This window comes from Lithobates pipiens, unplaced genomic scaffold, assembly GCF_037356315.1.
Source record: "Lithobates pipiens isolate NorthernLeopardFrog02 unplaced genomic scaffold, aLitPip1_a1.2 Scaffold_27, whole genome shotgun sequence".
Lineage (NCBI taxonomy): Eukaryota > Metazoa > Chordata > Amphibia > Anura > Ranidae > Lithobates > Lithobates pipiens.
The window spans coordinates 16,087,004-16,101,976 of record NW_027507788.1 but is presented as its reverse complement, the minus strand read 5'-3'; positions in this window follow the sequence as shown (position 1 = coordinate 16,101,976).

The following is a 14,973-nucleotide window of genomic DNA, read 5'->3' as shown; positions in this document are numbered from 1 at the left end:
ACTGTATCACACGGCCCCGCCCCCGGCGCGCTGCGTTATTGGATGTGATTGATAGCAGCGCAAGCCAATGGCTGCGCTGCTTTCAATCCATCCACTCCAGCCAATCAGTGGCCAGGCTGAGTGGCGAAGAGGACGTCAGGGGCGAGCACGGGACTTTCGAGGGGTCAGGTAAGTAAAACGGGGGGACTGGGGGTGCCGGCACTGTCAGATGTTTTTTCACCTTAATATTTACCTTTACAACCCCTTTAAGCTTTGAAAAAAAAAAACCTGGAGGCTAATTGGTTACTATGCAGAGTTGCACCAGATTTTGCACTCTCCAGTTTTGATAAATACTCCTCACAGTTTTGCAACTTGTGCTAGTAAATTAAGGGTTGTACCCATACCGTTTTTTTACCAGCGAGTATGAGTACCGATACTTTGGGTCATATACTCGCTGATACCGAGTGCCGATACCTCTATGGTGCGATTTGAACCCAAAATGAATAGGCTCAAATCACACTGCAAAGAATCGCAAGCGATCTGAACAGGAATGTGGTGCGATTTCTGTTCAAATTGCAAATGGTTTCCCGCACCACTTCTGGTGTGAGCCCCCCCCCCCCTCAAAAAAAAAACAATCAAATAGTGACTTTAAAGCGGAGTTCCACCTAAAAAAAAAAAAATTAGCAGGTACAAATACTGCAGCCGCTGACTTTTAATATTAGGACACTTAGCTGCCCAGGGCGCCCGCAAAGTCCTCACTCGAAGCTTATCTGTCCTTCGGTTCCCAGGTGCAGGTGCCGGCATCTTCGGTAAGGGAATCAGGAAGCGAAGCCTGGCGGCTTCACAGCCTGGTTCCCTACTGAGCATGCACGAGTTGCTCTTTGCGATCTCACTGGTCCCTTTTGTCTTCTGGGACCTGTGTGTCTCCCAGAAAACAGCGGGGGGGGGGACAGAGGAGGGGTCAGACATGACATAGAACGCCGCGGATACTGAGGCAATCTTTGCCTGGAAGTGGGAGCAAATACCTAGATTAAACAGGTATCTGCTCCCCCCTCCCCCTGAAAGGTGCCAAATGAGACACTGGAGGAGGGGTGGAATCCGAAAAGTTAAATACCAAACAATGGATATAAAATGTCGAATTTTATTTCTACAAATGTTAAAAATTATGTTGCTTAGTTAGATTTAGTTTATTTCCAACATCTAAAAGAAAAAAAATAAAGACGTAATCATTGAATAGTAGACAATCACAAAATAATTAGTTACAAGAAAAGAAGAAGAAAAAAAAAACATAAAAAGAACAAAAAATTGTTCACATATATAAAAAGGAGTGGGAAGAAGTATAAATGTATTTAATCCCACCCCTTTTCCATAATTAAAAATAAATTACTATTCCCCCATATTGGAAATAGGTTGCTTGCTATTTCTTCAACATGTTTCACTGGTCATAGGCCCGCTTCATCAGGAAGACAAGCAATGCCAATGAATCTCTAAAATTATAAGAAAATTCATATAAAAAAATGTAAAAAAAGAAAAGAGGAGGAATCAACAAAAGGTGGAACTACCATCATTAACATATTCACACATATATATCATGCTGCCGATTGTAGATGAATAGGTTATTTAGGAAAAACAACAAGGCATTACAGCCTGCAATCGCAACATCATGGGGAGAATGGATCTAAAAGGGGCTGAGATGTGTCCCATCAGGCCACCAGAAAAAGTTGGTCTCAGATTAAGGAGTCAATCCTATATAGTGTACTGCAAAAATAGGGGATTTCATAAATAATAGAATATGAGGTATATGTAATATGGCACATTGTACCACCATTAACATGTCCTATACTAATATGTATATTGCAAGAATCAATTAGTAGATCTATGGACTCCATCACTACCTCAAAGTTGCAGTTGGTAATAAGGGGTTCCATAGATCTACCAATTGAATCTTTTGCAGTGTGATTTGAGCCCATTCATTTTGTAGCTACTCAAATCGCACCGCAAATATATCGGTTGCAGGTATTGGAGCATTTGCACGAGTACTACAAATGCTTAGTTTGTTCCCCAATACCGATACCAGCATCGATATCGCTGCAAACCAGTAAGTAAAACTATACATATTATCACAACTACTTATTGCAGTGGTCTCCAAACTTTCTAAACAAAACAGCCGGTTAACTGTCCTTCGAAGATTACGGGAGATGGACTGTGGCCAGTGGAAGAAGAAAGTGACCCGGCATCAGTGGGAGTAAACAATATCCCGTCATTGGTATTGGGGGAGGAATAGTGCCTCTTTGTTCAAAAATGAATGGTAGGAATAGTGCCACATCATAGGTGTCAGTGAGAGGAATAGTAGCCCATCATTGGTGTCAGTGGCAGAAATAGTGCCCCATTGTTGGTGTCAGTGGGAGAAATAGTGCCCCATCATTGCTATCAATGGGAGGAATAGTGCCCTGTTATTGGTATCAATGGGAGGAATTTTCTATTATCCTTGGTATCAATGGGAGGAATAGTGCACCATTATTGGTAGTAATGGGAGGAATAGCGTCCCAACATTGGTATTGATGGGAGACATAGTGCCCAATTATTGGTATCAATGGGAGGAATTGTGCTCCATTGTTGGTAAAAATGGTAGGAATTTTCCCTTATTGTTGGTATCAATGGGAGGAATAGTGCCCTGTTATTGGTATCAATGGGAGGAATTTTCTATTATCCTTGGTATCAATGGGAGGAATAGTGCACCATCATTGATAGCAATGGAAGGAATAGCGTCCCAACATTGGTATCAATGGGAGAAATAGTGCCCAATTATTGGTATCAATGGGAGGAATTGTGCTCCATTGTTAGTATCAATGGTAGGAATTTTCCCTTATCGTTGGTATCAATGGGAGGAATAGTGCCCCATTATTGGTATCAATGGGAGGAATTTTCTATTATCCTTGGTATCAATGGGAGGAATAGTGCACCATTATTGGTAGTAATGGGAGGAATAGCGTCCCAACATTGGTATCGATGGGAGAAATAGTACCCAATTATTGGTATCAATGGGAGGAATTGTGCTCCATTGTTGGTATCAATGGTAGGAATTTTCCCTTATCGTTGGTATCAATGGGAGGAATAGTGCCCCGTTATTGGTATCAATGGGAGGAATTTTCTATTATCCTTGGTATCAATGGGAGGAATAGTGCACCATCATTGGTAGCAATGGAAGGAATAGCGTCCCAACATTGGTATCGATGGGAGAAATAGTGCCCAATTATTGGTATCAATGGGAGGAATAGTGCCCCGTTATTGGTATCAATGGGAGGAATTTTCTATTATCCTTGGTATCAATGGGAGGAATAGTGCACCATCATTGATAGCAATGGAAGGAATAGCGTCCCAACATTGGTATCAATGGGAGAAATAGTGCCCAATTATTGGTATCAATGGGAGGAATTGTGCTCCATTGTTAGTATCAATGGTAGGAATTTTCTCTTATCCTTGGTATCAATGGGAGGAATAGTGCACCATTATTGGTAGAAATGGGAGGAATAGCGTCCCAACATTGGTATCGATGGGAGAAATAGTGCCCAATTATTGGTATCAATGGGAGGAATTGTGCCCCATTGTTGGTATCAATGGTAGGAATTTTCCCTTATTGTTGGTATCAATGGGAGGAATAGTGCCCTGTTATTGGTATCAATGGGAGGAATTTTCTCTTATCCTTGGTATCAATGGGAGGAATAGTGCACCATCATTGGTAGCAATGGAAGGAATAGCGTCCCAACATTGGTATCGATGGGAGACATAGTGCCCAATTATTGGTATCAATGGGAGGAATTGTGCTCCATTGTTGGTATCAATGGTAGGAATTTTCCCTTATTGTTGGTATCAATGGGAGGAATAGTGCCCTGTTATTGGTATCAATGGGAGGAATTTTCTATTATCCTTGGTATCAATGGGAGGAATAGTGCACCATCATTGATAGCAATGGAAGGAATAGCGTCCCAACATTGGTATCAATGGGAGAAATAGTGCCCAATTATTGGTATCAATGGGAGGAATTGTGCTCCATTGTTAGTATCAATGGTAGGAATTTTCCCTTATCGTTGGTATCAATGGGAGGAATAGTGCCCCATTATTGGTATCAATGGGAGGAATTTTCTATTATCCTTGGTATCAATGGGAGGAATAGTGCACCATTATTGGTAGTAATGGGAGGAATAGCGTCCCAACATTGGTATCGATGGGAGAAATAGTACCCAATTATTGGTATCAATGGGAGGAATTGTGCTCCATTGTTGGTATCAATGGTAGGAATTTTCCCTTATCGTTGGTATCAATGGGAGGAATAGTGCCCCGTTATTGGTATCAATGGGAGGAATTTTCTATTATCCTTGGTATCAATGGGAGGAATAGTGCACCATCATTGGTAGCAATGGAAGGAATAGCGTCCCAACATTGGTATCGATGGGAGAAATAGTGCCCAATTATTGGTATCAATGGGAGGAATAGTGCCCCGTTATTGGTATCAATGGGAGGAATTTTCTCTTATCCTTGGTATCAATGGGAGGAATAGTGCACCATTATTGGTAGCAATGGGAGGAATAGCGTCCCAATATTGGTATCGATGGGAGAAATAGTGCCCAATTATTGGTATCAATGGGAGGAATTGTGCCCCATTGTTGGTATCAATGGTAGGAATTTTCCCTTATCGTTGGTATCAATGGGAGGAATAGTGCCCCGTTATTGGTATCAATGAGAGGAATTTTCTCTTATCCTTGGTATCAATGGGAGGAATAGTGCACCATTATTGGTAGCAATGGGAGGAATTTTCCCTTATCGTTGGTATCAATGAGAGGAATAGTGCCCCGTTATTGGTATAAATGGGAGGAATTTTCTCTTATCCTTGGTATCAATGGGAGGAATAGTTCACCAATATTGGTAGCAATGGGAGGAATAGCTTCCCAACATTGGTATCGATGGGAGAAATAGTGCCCAATTATTGGTATCAATGGGAGGAATTGTGACCCATTGTTGGTATCAACGGTAGGAATTTCCACTTATCGTTGGTATCAATGGGAGGAATAGTGGCCCATCATTGGTGTCAGTGGGAGAATTAGTGTCCCATTATTGGTGTCAGTGGGAGGAATAGTGCCCCATTATTGGTATCCATGGTAGGAAATTTCCCTTATCGTTGTTATCAATGGGTAGGAAAAGTGCCCCATTAATGATATCAATGGGAGGAATAATTCCCCATCATTGGTGTCAGTGGGAGGAATAATTCCCCATCATTGGTGTCAGTGTGAGGAATAGTGCCCCATCATTTGTGTCAGTATTAAGAATAGGGCCCCATCACTGGTGTCAGTATTAGGAATAGTGCCCCAGTGTCAATGTGGGTTGCAGGAACTATGCACCGCTGTTGCCAATAGTGGGGAGAATAAAGCACCAAGGGCGGTATTAAAGCTTAGTGTATACAGGTGAATTATATTGCATTTTTTTAGGACAAATTATACTTTCATTTGGTGGTAAATGGGCAATGGATATCTCTTGTCTTGATTTTTTTTTTATATCAAAGGAAAACTGTCACAAAATGGTTGGGAGGTCTGCTGGGAGGTCTATTGTTGCTGTCAATGGTCTACAGTTGCTGGTTTTGGGTTTTTGTTGCTGTGAAGATCTATTGTTGCTGGGGGGATATCTTGTTGCTGGGATCTATATTTGCCGGGGGGATATATATTTGCTGAGAGTGGTATATTGTTGCTGGGTGGATCTATTGTTGCTGGGAGGGATGTATTGTTGCTGGGGGGATATCTTGTTGCTGGGATCTATATTTGCTGGGGGATATATATTTGCTGAGAGTGGTATATTGTTGCTGGGTGGATCTATTGTTGCTGGCGTATATATTGCCACTGTCTGGAGAGGATCTATTTTGCTGCTTTTCTTGTTATCTTTAGGAAATTCCATACACATTACTTAGCATCTCAAAATTATACTTTATTCTGTATTCTCTAAAAGAGACGGAACTGGGAGGTGCATATGTGGTGGAACCCAGGGATGGTGCTCGGAGGTGGGCAGGGCATAGTAAAGGGGTGACTCAGAAGAGGGGGTACCCGCACCTATTCTCTGAGAAAAAAAGCCCTGCCTAAAATACACTGACCCTGACCTTTGACCTCAACCTTTCACCCTGACCTTTGACTCATATTATTATTATTATTTTTTTACACGCTGTTCTTTGTTTTCATTTTCCTCCTCCTTCCAAGGAGAAAAAAAATATGCAATGTATCTTTTTCTCCATTCAAGAGGAGAAACAAAACAAAACACAGGAGTGGGCTGTACAATCACAGGCTATCACAGCGATCAGGTATTTGACTCATTTTGTTTTTCTAATTAAAGGGAATGTGAAGGAGTCTTGTAAATATATTCTTTACTTATAATGCACAAAAATAAAAAATGTAATGTTAAAAAAAAAAAAGAAAAAATTGTTTTTAGTCAAATATTTTGCGTTGTTGTGTTGTCCTTATGTGTCTGTGCTATGTGAAGGCATTCAAGTTGTGGTTCAATAAACATTTTGGCTCTTTCTGCACTTGCTTAACAATTTTATCAAAAAGATTTCACGAAAAAAGATTTTCAAGAAACTAGGCTCTTGAAAATCTTTTTTCGTGAAACCTTTTTGAAAAATTGTCAAGATTTTGAAGAAACAAGGCTAGGCCTGGAGTCATTCGTTTTAAAGTAAATCTAAATTACTCCCAATCCCAATGACTAAAATCTCATATAAATCATCATATCATTTTTTAACACGTTAATACAATTTTAAAAGCTGTTTCAATCTTTTTAAAAACTGTATACATCTCTTATTAACCACTAGAGATCCGCGCTATAGCCGAATGACGGCTACAGCGCGGACCTGCTATGCCGGGACGACGTCTGCTGACGTCGTCCCGTGCACAAGCGGCCTGCGCGCCACCTGAGGGGCGTGCCCGGTGCGCTCTGTGATTAGCGAATCAATGAGACTCGCCTGATCACGGATCCGAGCAAGGGGTCGATCCCAACCCCTTACCACGTGATCAGCTGTCAGCCAATGACAGCTGATCATGTAACACAACAGAGCCGGTAATCGGCTATTTTTCCTCCTTGCGCTGACAGCGTGAGGAGAAAAAAAAAAGCCGATCACCGGCGACAGTGATCGGGACATCAGTCCCGATCACGGCCAGCTTATCAGTGCCCACCTGCCCCCTGCCAGTGCCACCTAAATAATAAAAAAGTGCCCCCCATCAGTGCCACCCATCAGTGCCCATAGTGCCACCCATCAGTGCCACCCATCAGTGCCCACAGTGCCACCTATCAGTACCCACAGTGCCACCTATCAGTGCCCACAGTGCCACCTATCAGTGCCCAGAATCTGCCTCAACAACAGTGCTGCACCCCAGTGCCACATATCCGTGCCCATCAGTGTCATCTACCAGTGCCCATCAGTGCCGCCCATCAGTGCCCAGCAGTGCCACCTATCAGAGCCACCTATCAGTGCCACCTATCAGAGCCACCTATCAGTGCCACCTATTAGTGCCCATCAGTCCCATCTATCAGTGGTACCTATCAGTGCCCCTTAGTGCCACCCATCCATGCCACCCATCTGTGCCACCCATCAGTGCCATCTTATCTGTGCCCATCTTTGCCCATCAGTCCCGCCTTATTTGTGCCCATCAGTACTGCCTTATCTGTGCCTATTGGTGCCACCTTATCTGTGCCTATTAGTGTCGCCTTAACTGTGCCTATCAGTGCCCACCAGTGCAGCCTATCAGTGCCCACCAGTGCAGCCTATCAGTGCCCACCAGTGCCGACTCATCAGCGCATTTCAATGAAGGAGAAAAATGACCTGTTTGCAAAATGTTATAACAAACTATGAAACATGATTTTTATTTTATTTTTCATCTTTTTTTGTTCTTGTTTAGCAAAAAATAAAACTCCGAGCTGTAATTAAATACCACCAAAAGAAAGCTCTATTTGTGGGAAAAAAATGATAAAAATCTCATTCGGGTACAGTGTTGTATGACCGCGCAATTGTCATTCAGTGCATCAGCGCTGAAAGCTGCAAAATTGTTCTGGGCAGGAGGGGGGTTTAAGTGCCCAGTAAGCAAGTGGTTAAAAGATCACCTGGTGATCCCGCCATGACCGAGGTAACAGATACTATTGGTCTCCTTTACTGCCACAGCAGCCTGTTTTATTATTAAATGTTCATGCTTTGGTATAGTCCACTGTTTCCCGTACTATTTGCTGCAAGTTAGTTTATTTCTTAGTAAAACACTCCCAGCCTTGTATTTTGAATTTTTTTTTTATTATTTCTACGAAGGACAAAAAAAATACCATCTCAATCTGTAAAACGTGTAAAAAATAGTCTTCTTAAGGAGGTGACACTGCCGTGACTCTTGTCATTTAGTTGTCAACTTAACTAGTTCTCTCCCTCCCTCCTCAATCATACTAGGCCACGTGTCCTCAGTATTGGGAGTGTCCCTTGTCATGGTGGTTCTCTTTGGCAAGCCACCCTGTCCCAATACCAACAAGGGGACAAGGGCTCTATCCCTACATACCTGACCTAGCAAATGTGGAGGTCTGCAGAGGGAACTTTTCAGAATCTGGAAGTCATTTTTCAGAATAATGAGGGCCGCAGGGACACTTTAGCAAAAGTCATGTCCAACAGTTATGTGGAATGTGGATCCATTGACAGTCATAGTAAGTGACACCCCAACTAACCATGAAAACGACAACCTAGATCATGAATATCCTCTACAAACCAATACTCCCATTGCAAAGGACAGCCGTCAACAAACTAGTTGGAGATGATGGCTGACGTCATCAAACACATACAGTATGCTTATGACTAGAGATGGGCCGAACACCCCCCTGGTTTGATTCACAGCAAAACTCTCCAAAATCACAAAAGTTTCGGATCCGAACCGTGATCATCATTGAATTCAATGGAACCCGAACCTGAAAATCGAAAAGTCACTATTTTGAAGGCTTATATGATAATAAAAAAAGGCTAATATGGTAGTAAAAAAAGGTTTGGGGGCCCGGGTACTGACTGCATGGTACCAATGGGGGTTTGGGGGCCCCCATATTGCATGGTACCAATGCAAAACTTCTAAAATAGATTGTTTTTAAAGGAGCAGTGATTTTAATGATGCTTAAAGTGAAACAATAAAAATGAAAAATACCTTTAAATATAGTGCCTGGGGGGTCCTCTTAGTCTGCCTGTAAAGTGGCGCATCTTTACCATGTATAGAACCTGCTGCAGCAAAACTGACATTTACAGTATAAAGAAAACATTAATTTAATTAATTTAAATTGCCGGCAATACAAAAATGATAAACAAATATGGCGTGGGGGTCCCACCCCATTCCATACCATGCCCTTTGGGTCTGCATTCTGAGCCTAATGCACTCCTGAACCCAGCATTCTGAGCGTGATGCCCTGTACACACGGTCGGACATTCCAACCACAAAATCCGTCAGATTTTTTCGGACGGATTTTAGGCCGAAACTCGTGTTGCATACACACGGTCACACAAAGTTGTCGGAAAATCTGATCGTTCTGAACGAGGTGACGTCAAACACGTACATCGGGACTATAAACGGGGCGGAATCTCAATCATTGGGCCTTTTAGATTATAAAAGTGAGTACTGCAGCAGTGGAGGTACACCCCAGACGACGTCTAAGCAGACGAAACGCGTCGGGAGGACTCCACTGCTGCCATTCTTTATGTGATAAGCGCTTAAATCAACTGCTGAAATGTAAGATTGATAACTTTTTAATATATTGATTGATTTTACGGAATTATGCTATTTGGCCCCATTCTTTCATCCTATATGGTCTTTTTGGGGAGTGTGACCTGTTCTGTGATTGGTGGATACTGGTTTCGAGTACAGCCTCGGAAGTGATTTCTGGGGTTGAGTCTTAAGTTCCAACGTTGGTTGTCCTGAGTGCCCTACAGTCGTCTTAGATCAAAGCGAAATTGACCCTTGGAGCGTATGTTCACTTGGGTCCAAGTGAGCCGGTAAGCTTACACCTGCACAGGGTGGTGGTATCGGCACCAGGGTGTTCATATTCAATATCCTTGTGGACTGGAAGACATTTAGATGTTTCTACTACACTAAGTGGGACTGTGACTGCTTTCCCTTTTCTTTTCACTAAGAGACGTTTATTTTCTTTATATATATGTTCACATTGGAATCGTTTAAAACGTTTAAATTGTTATTTTGTCTCCACAATTGTCACCGTATACATTAGGTATAATATATTTATCACGCATGTGATATTTACACATAAATGTTTGTCACTTTAGCGCAACACTTTTTTCTTTACAGGGACTATAAACGGGCCAGTAGCCAATAGCTTTTGTCTCTTAGTTTATTCTGAGCATGTGTGGCATTGAATTGTCTACACACGATCAGAATTTATGCGATCAGATTTTGTCATCAGAAAATTTTAGATCCTGCCCTCAAACTTTGTGCGTCGGAAAATCCGATGGAAAAAGTCAGTTGGAGCCCACACACGATCGGATTTTCCGACAACATGATCCAATCGCACATTTTCCGTCTGAAAATCCGACCGTGTGTACAGGGCATGACGCACTACTGAACCCTGCATTATAAATGTAATGCACTCCTGAACCCTGCATTCTGAGCGTAACACACTCCTGAACCCTGCATTCTGAGCATAATGCACTCCTGAACCCTGAATTCTAGATGTAACGCACTCCTGAACCCTGCATTCTAGATGTAACGCACTCCTGAACCCTGAATTCTAGATGTAACGCACTCCTGAACCCTGCATTCTAGATGTAACGCACTCCTGAACCCTGCATTCTACATGTAATGCACACCTGAACCCTGCATTCTAGATGTAACGCACTCCTGAACCCTGCATTCTAGATGTAATGCATGCCTGAACCCTGCATTCTGAGCATAATGCACTCCTGAACCCTGCATTCTAGATGTAACGCACTCCTGAGCCCTGCATTCTGAGCGTAACGCACTCCTGAACCCTGCATTCTAGATGTAACGCACTGCTGAACCCTGCATTCTGAGCGTAACGCACTCCTGAACCCTGCATTCTAGATGTAACGCACTCCCGAACCCTGCATTCTGAGCGTAACACACTCCTGAACCCTGCATTCTAGATGTAACACACTCCTGAACCCTGCATTCTACATGTAATGCACGCCTGAACCCTGCATTCTAGATGTAACGCACTCCTGAACCCTGCATTCTAGATGTAACGCACTCCTGAACCCTGCATTCTGAGCGTAACGCACTCCTGAACCCTGCATTCTAGATGTAATGCACTCCTGAACCCTGCATTCTAGATGTAACGCACTCCTGAACCCTGCATTCTAGATGTAACGCACTCCTGAACCCTGCATTCTGAGCGTAACGCACCTCTTGACCTTGCATTCCGAGGATAACACACCCCCGAACCCTGCATTCTAGATGTAAGGCACTCCTGAACCCTGCATTCTGAGCGTAATGCACTCCTGAACCCTGCATTCTAGATGTAACGCACTCCTGAACCCTGCATTCTGAGCATAACGCACTCCTGAACCCTGCATTCTAGATGTAACGCACTCCTGAACCCTGCATTCTGTGTGTAACGCACTCCTGAACCCTGCATTCTAGATGTAACGCACTCCTGAACCCTGCATTCTACATGTAATGCACGCCTGAACCCTGCATTCTAGATGTAACGCACTCCTGAACCCTGCATTCTAGATGTAATGCACTCCTGAACCCTGCATTCTGAGCGTAATGCACTCCTGAACCCTGCATTCTAGATGTAACGCACTCCTGAACCCTGCATTCTAGATGTAACGCACTCCTGAACCCTGCATTCTGAGCGTAACACACTCCTGAACCCTGCATTCTGAGCGTAACGCACTCCTGAACCCTGCATTCTAGATGTAACGCACTCCTGAACCCTGCATTCTGAGCGTAACGCACTCCTGAACCCTGCATTCTAGATGTAACGCACTCCTGAACCCTGCACTCTGAGCGTAGCGCACTCCTTGACCTTGCATTCTGAGGATAACACACCCCCGAACCCTGCACTCTCTTGTAATACTTTTTTTTTGTGTCCACTGTGTCACGGACCCCTGTCTTTAACAGGATTATGTCCGCTGTATACTCACAGAAGAAAAACCTCAGAAACTGGATTTTTTAAGGCAATTTAAACCAAAAAAATATAGAAAATATAATTTTATTAATACACCATAAATAAAATTATTATGGAAGGAACCATAAGAAAGTCATATGTACAAATATTACAATAACATCATACAATAATGAACAGAAGTAGCAAAAATCCTACTATAATCATAAAAAAACATCCAAACAGAAAATGATGAGTAGTGGAAAAGTTCTCTTCCTTTGTCCGGTACCAGCGCGGTCCTAGATCCCTTAGCCCACCCAGTCACTTGTCGAGACAGCAGTGTAGGGTAGAGAAGTACAATAAGACTGTTTATTCAAACACAGTCACAAAGAGATATACACTTTTGCATAATGACACAGGACGGGGTAAACTACATTTAGTAACCAGAGACACACAGGTGTATTCAAATCTCCAGCAGTAGTAGACTGTCTTATCAGCAGGGAGGGCTGTTGGAGGAACTCCCCCCTCCATCCACCCCGCCCCCGGTCTACATGCTACATATACATTCCATAATAGGTTGTTCCCAAGGCAGACAAACAATAGAACAACAGGGTAGTACAGCCACACCTCAAACAATTTAGTACAAACTCTACAACAGTTTGTTTATGAGACCGAGCTCATACAATATTCCAGCAGTTGGAAAGGTGGAACTCATTTATTTTCATGTATTTCTTGAGGGATATTGTTCAGAAATATTACTGGCCAAAGTGAAAGAGCCCCTTCATTCTTTCAACACAAACCACACATATAGAACCCTGCAGGGGCGTTGCTAGATGGCAAAAGGACCAGGGGCTTCAGCCCAGAGTCCAAGCCGGAAGTAGGGGGGGGGGGTCGGGTGTTGTACGCAATGCAGGTTTTTTTTTGGCTGGGCCGTGACACTGATGGTAGTGACTTACATACACTAACCTACCTACACTGACGGCAGTGACCTACCTACCTGACCTACCTACACTGACAATAGTGACCTACCTACACTCACCTGCCTGACATACATACACTGGACATATACATACACTAACGGTAGTGACCTACCTACACTGACCGACCTACCTACACTGACATTTACCTACACTGGCATACCTACACTGACCTACACACACTGACATTAACAAACACACTGACATTAACACACACTGACCTACCTACACTGACATTTACATACACTGACCTACCTACACTGACATTAACACACACTGACCTACCTACACTGACATTAACACACACTGACATTTACATACACTGACCTACCTACACTGACATTAACACACACTGACCTACCTACACTGACATTAACACACGCTTACCTACCTACAGTGACCTACCTACACTGACATTAACACACACTGACCTACCTACACTGACATTAACATCATACACTGACCTGTCTGAGCCGTGGTGTCATAGCAGCCAGTCCTCAGAGGACGAGCTGAGGAGGAGAGGAGAGCGGCTCACCCGAGCGCCAAGCGGGGATGTGGCGCGGCAGCCTCTTTGTAATTGCCGCCTTCTGGAGCCAACAGCGCCTATGATGAACGTCACATGTCCCGCTGTCCCGGCATTGGACCAGTGGGACGTCCATCATAGACGTGCAGGCTCCAGAAGGCGGGACCTGTTCTGGTACTCGGCCGCACTCGGCCACGCTCGGCGGCGCTCGGGGTCAGATTGGTCCCGGCGCTCTCACCTACCCTGCAGAGGTGACACTCTGGGCTATAGGGGGACACATTCGGGGCTTCAGTCCCTCCAGCCACCCCCTCCCGACGCTCCTGGAACCCTGGATAACAGGGGTAACACAAAATGCTGAGTCCGGTGTGGTTTTATGGTGAGCCTGATTAGTGCAGACCAGACTGGGTTTCTAGTTCACCCTGTGCCCCTAATAGACACAGGGTAACTTACACATAGGAGGGGTCAGGGGAGCTGGACAAGGAGTTTCCAGAGCTTTCTAAGGTAAGCTGGATTCCACAAGCCCTCCGTCCAAAGTGACTCTCGTCACGCATTGCGTTTGCGGTATACATGTGGGGTTAACAATGCATCATCACCCAAAGTAGATCACAAAGGCAGTGCGTTTTGAACACAATGCAGGAAACACACATGGAACATGCCTTTCTGGTGTGAACGGCTCTAACAACAGGACACTGTGCCTGGTGATCTTTGACTTCATCAATGTTGTTCAAGTAGATCTCCATCTCTCTATAGTTGCCTACCCCTGCTTTAGAGAAACGGATCTTTTTTTAAGGGTTACAACCTATTTAACCCCTTCACTGTCGGACCCATATGAGGGGTGGGGGGGGAGGTCATAGGAGTTAAGGGGGGGTCACCTCCCTTCTAGCTCAAATGTGCAGCTCTATATACTGTATATATATATATATATATATATATATATATATATATATATATATATATATACTGTATATATAAAAAATCTATATGTGCAACTCATAATTAACATCACCATCATCACCATCATCAATCGTTAGTGAGAAAACAAGATAGAAGGGAGGAGTAGTGGTGCTCACAGAAGGGGAGCAGGCGCCCTCTGGTGGTGGGAGGGTGGCCGTGCGTGTTGCTCTAGCTTGCTTTGATCCTGCCCACCACTTGTCAAGCGGCCCGGCCTCCGACAGTCCACGGGCCGCCACTGTTCCACAGCCGGAGGGTTGGGGGCCCCTACCTAAATGCATTCCTTGCACTAATGTGAAAAAATGTTTTCTATTCTTCTGTCCTCCACTTTCCCTGTGTGAAGGGGAAGAGAGGAGAGAATAGATCCAGCGCCATGCACAGCTGCATCTCTTTCCTCTTTTCTTCCTCTTCACACAGGTCTCG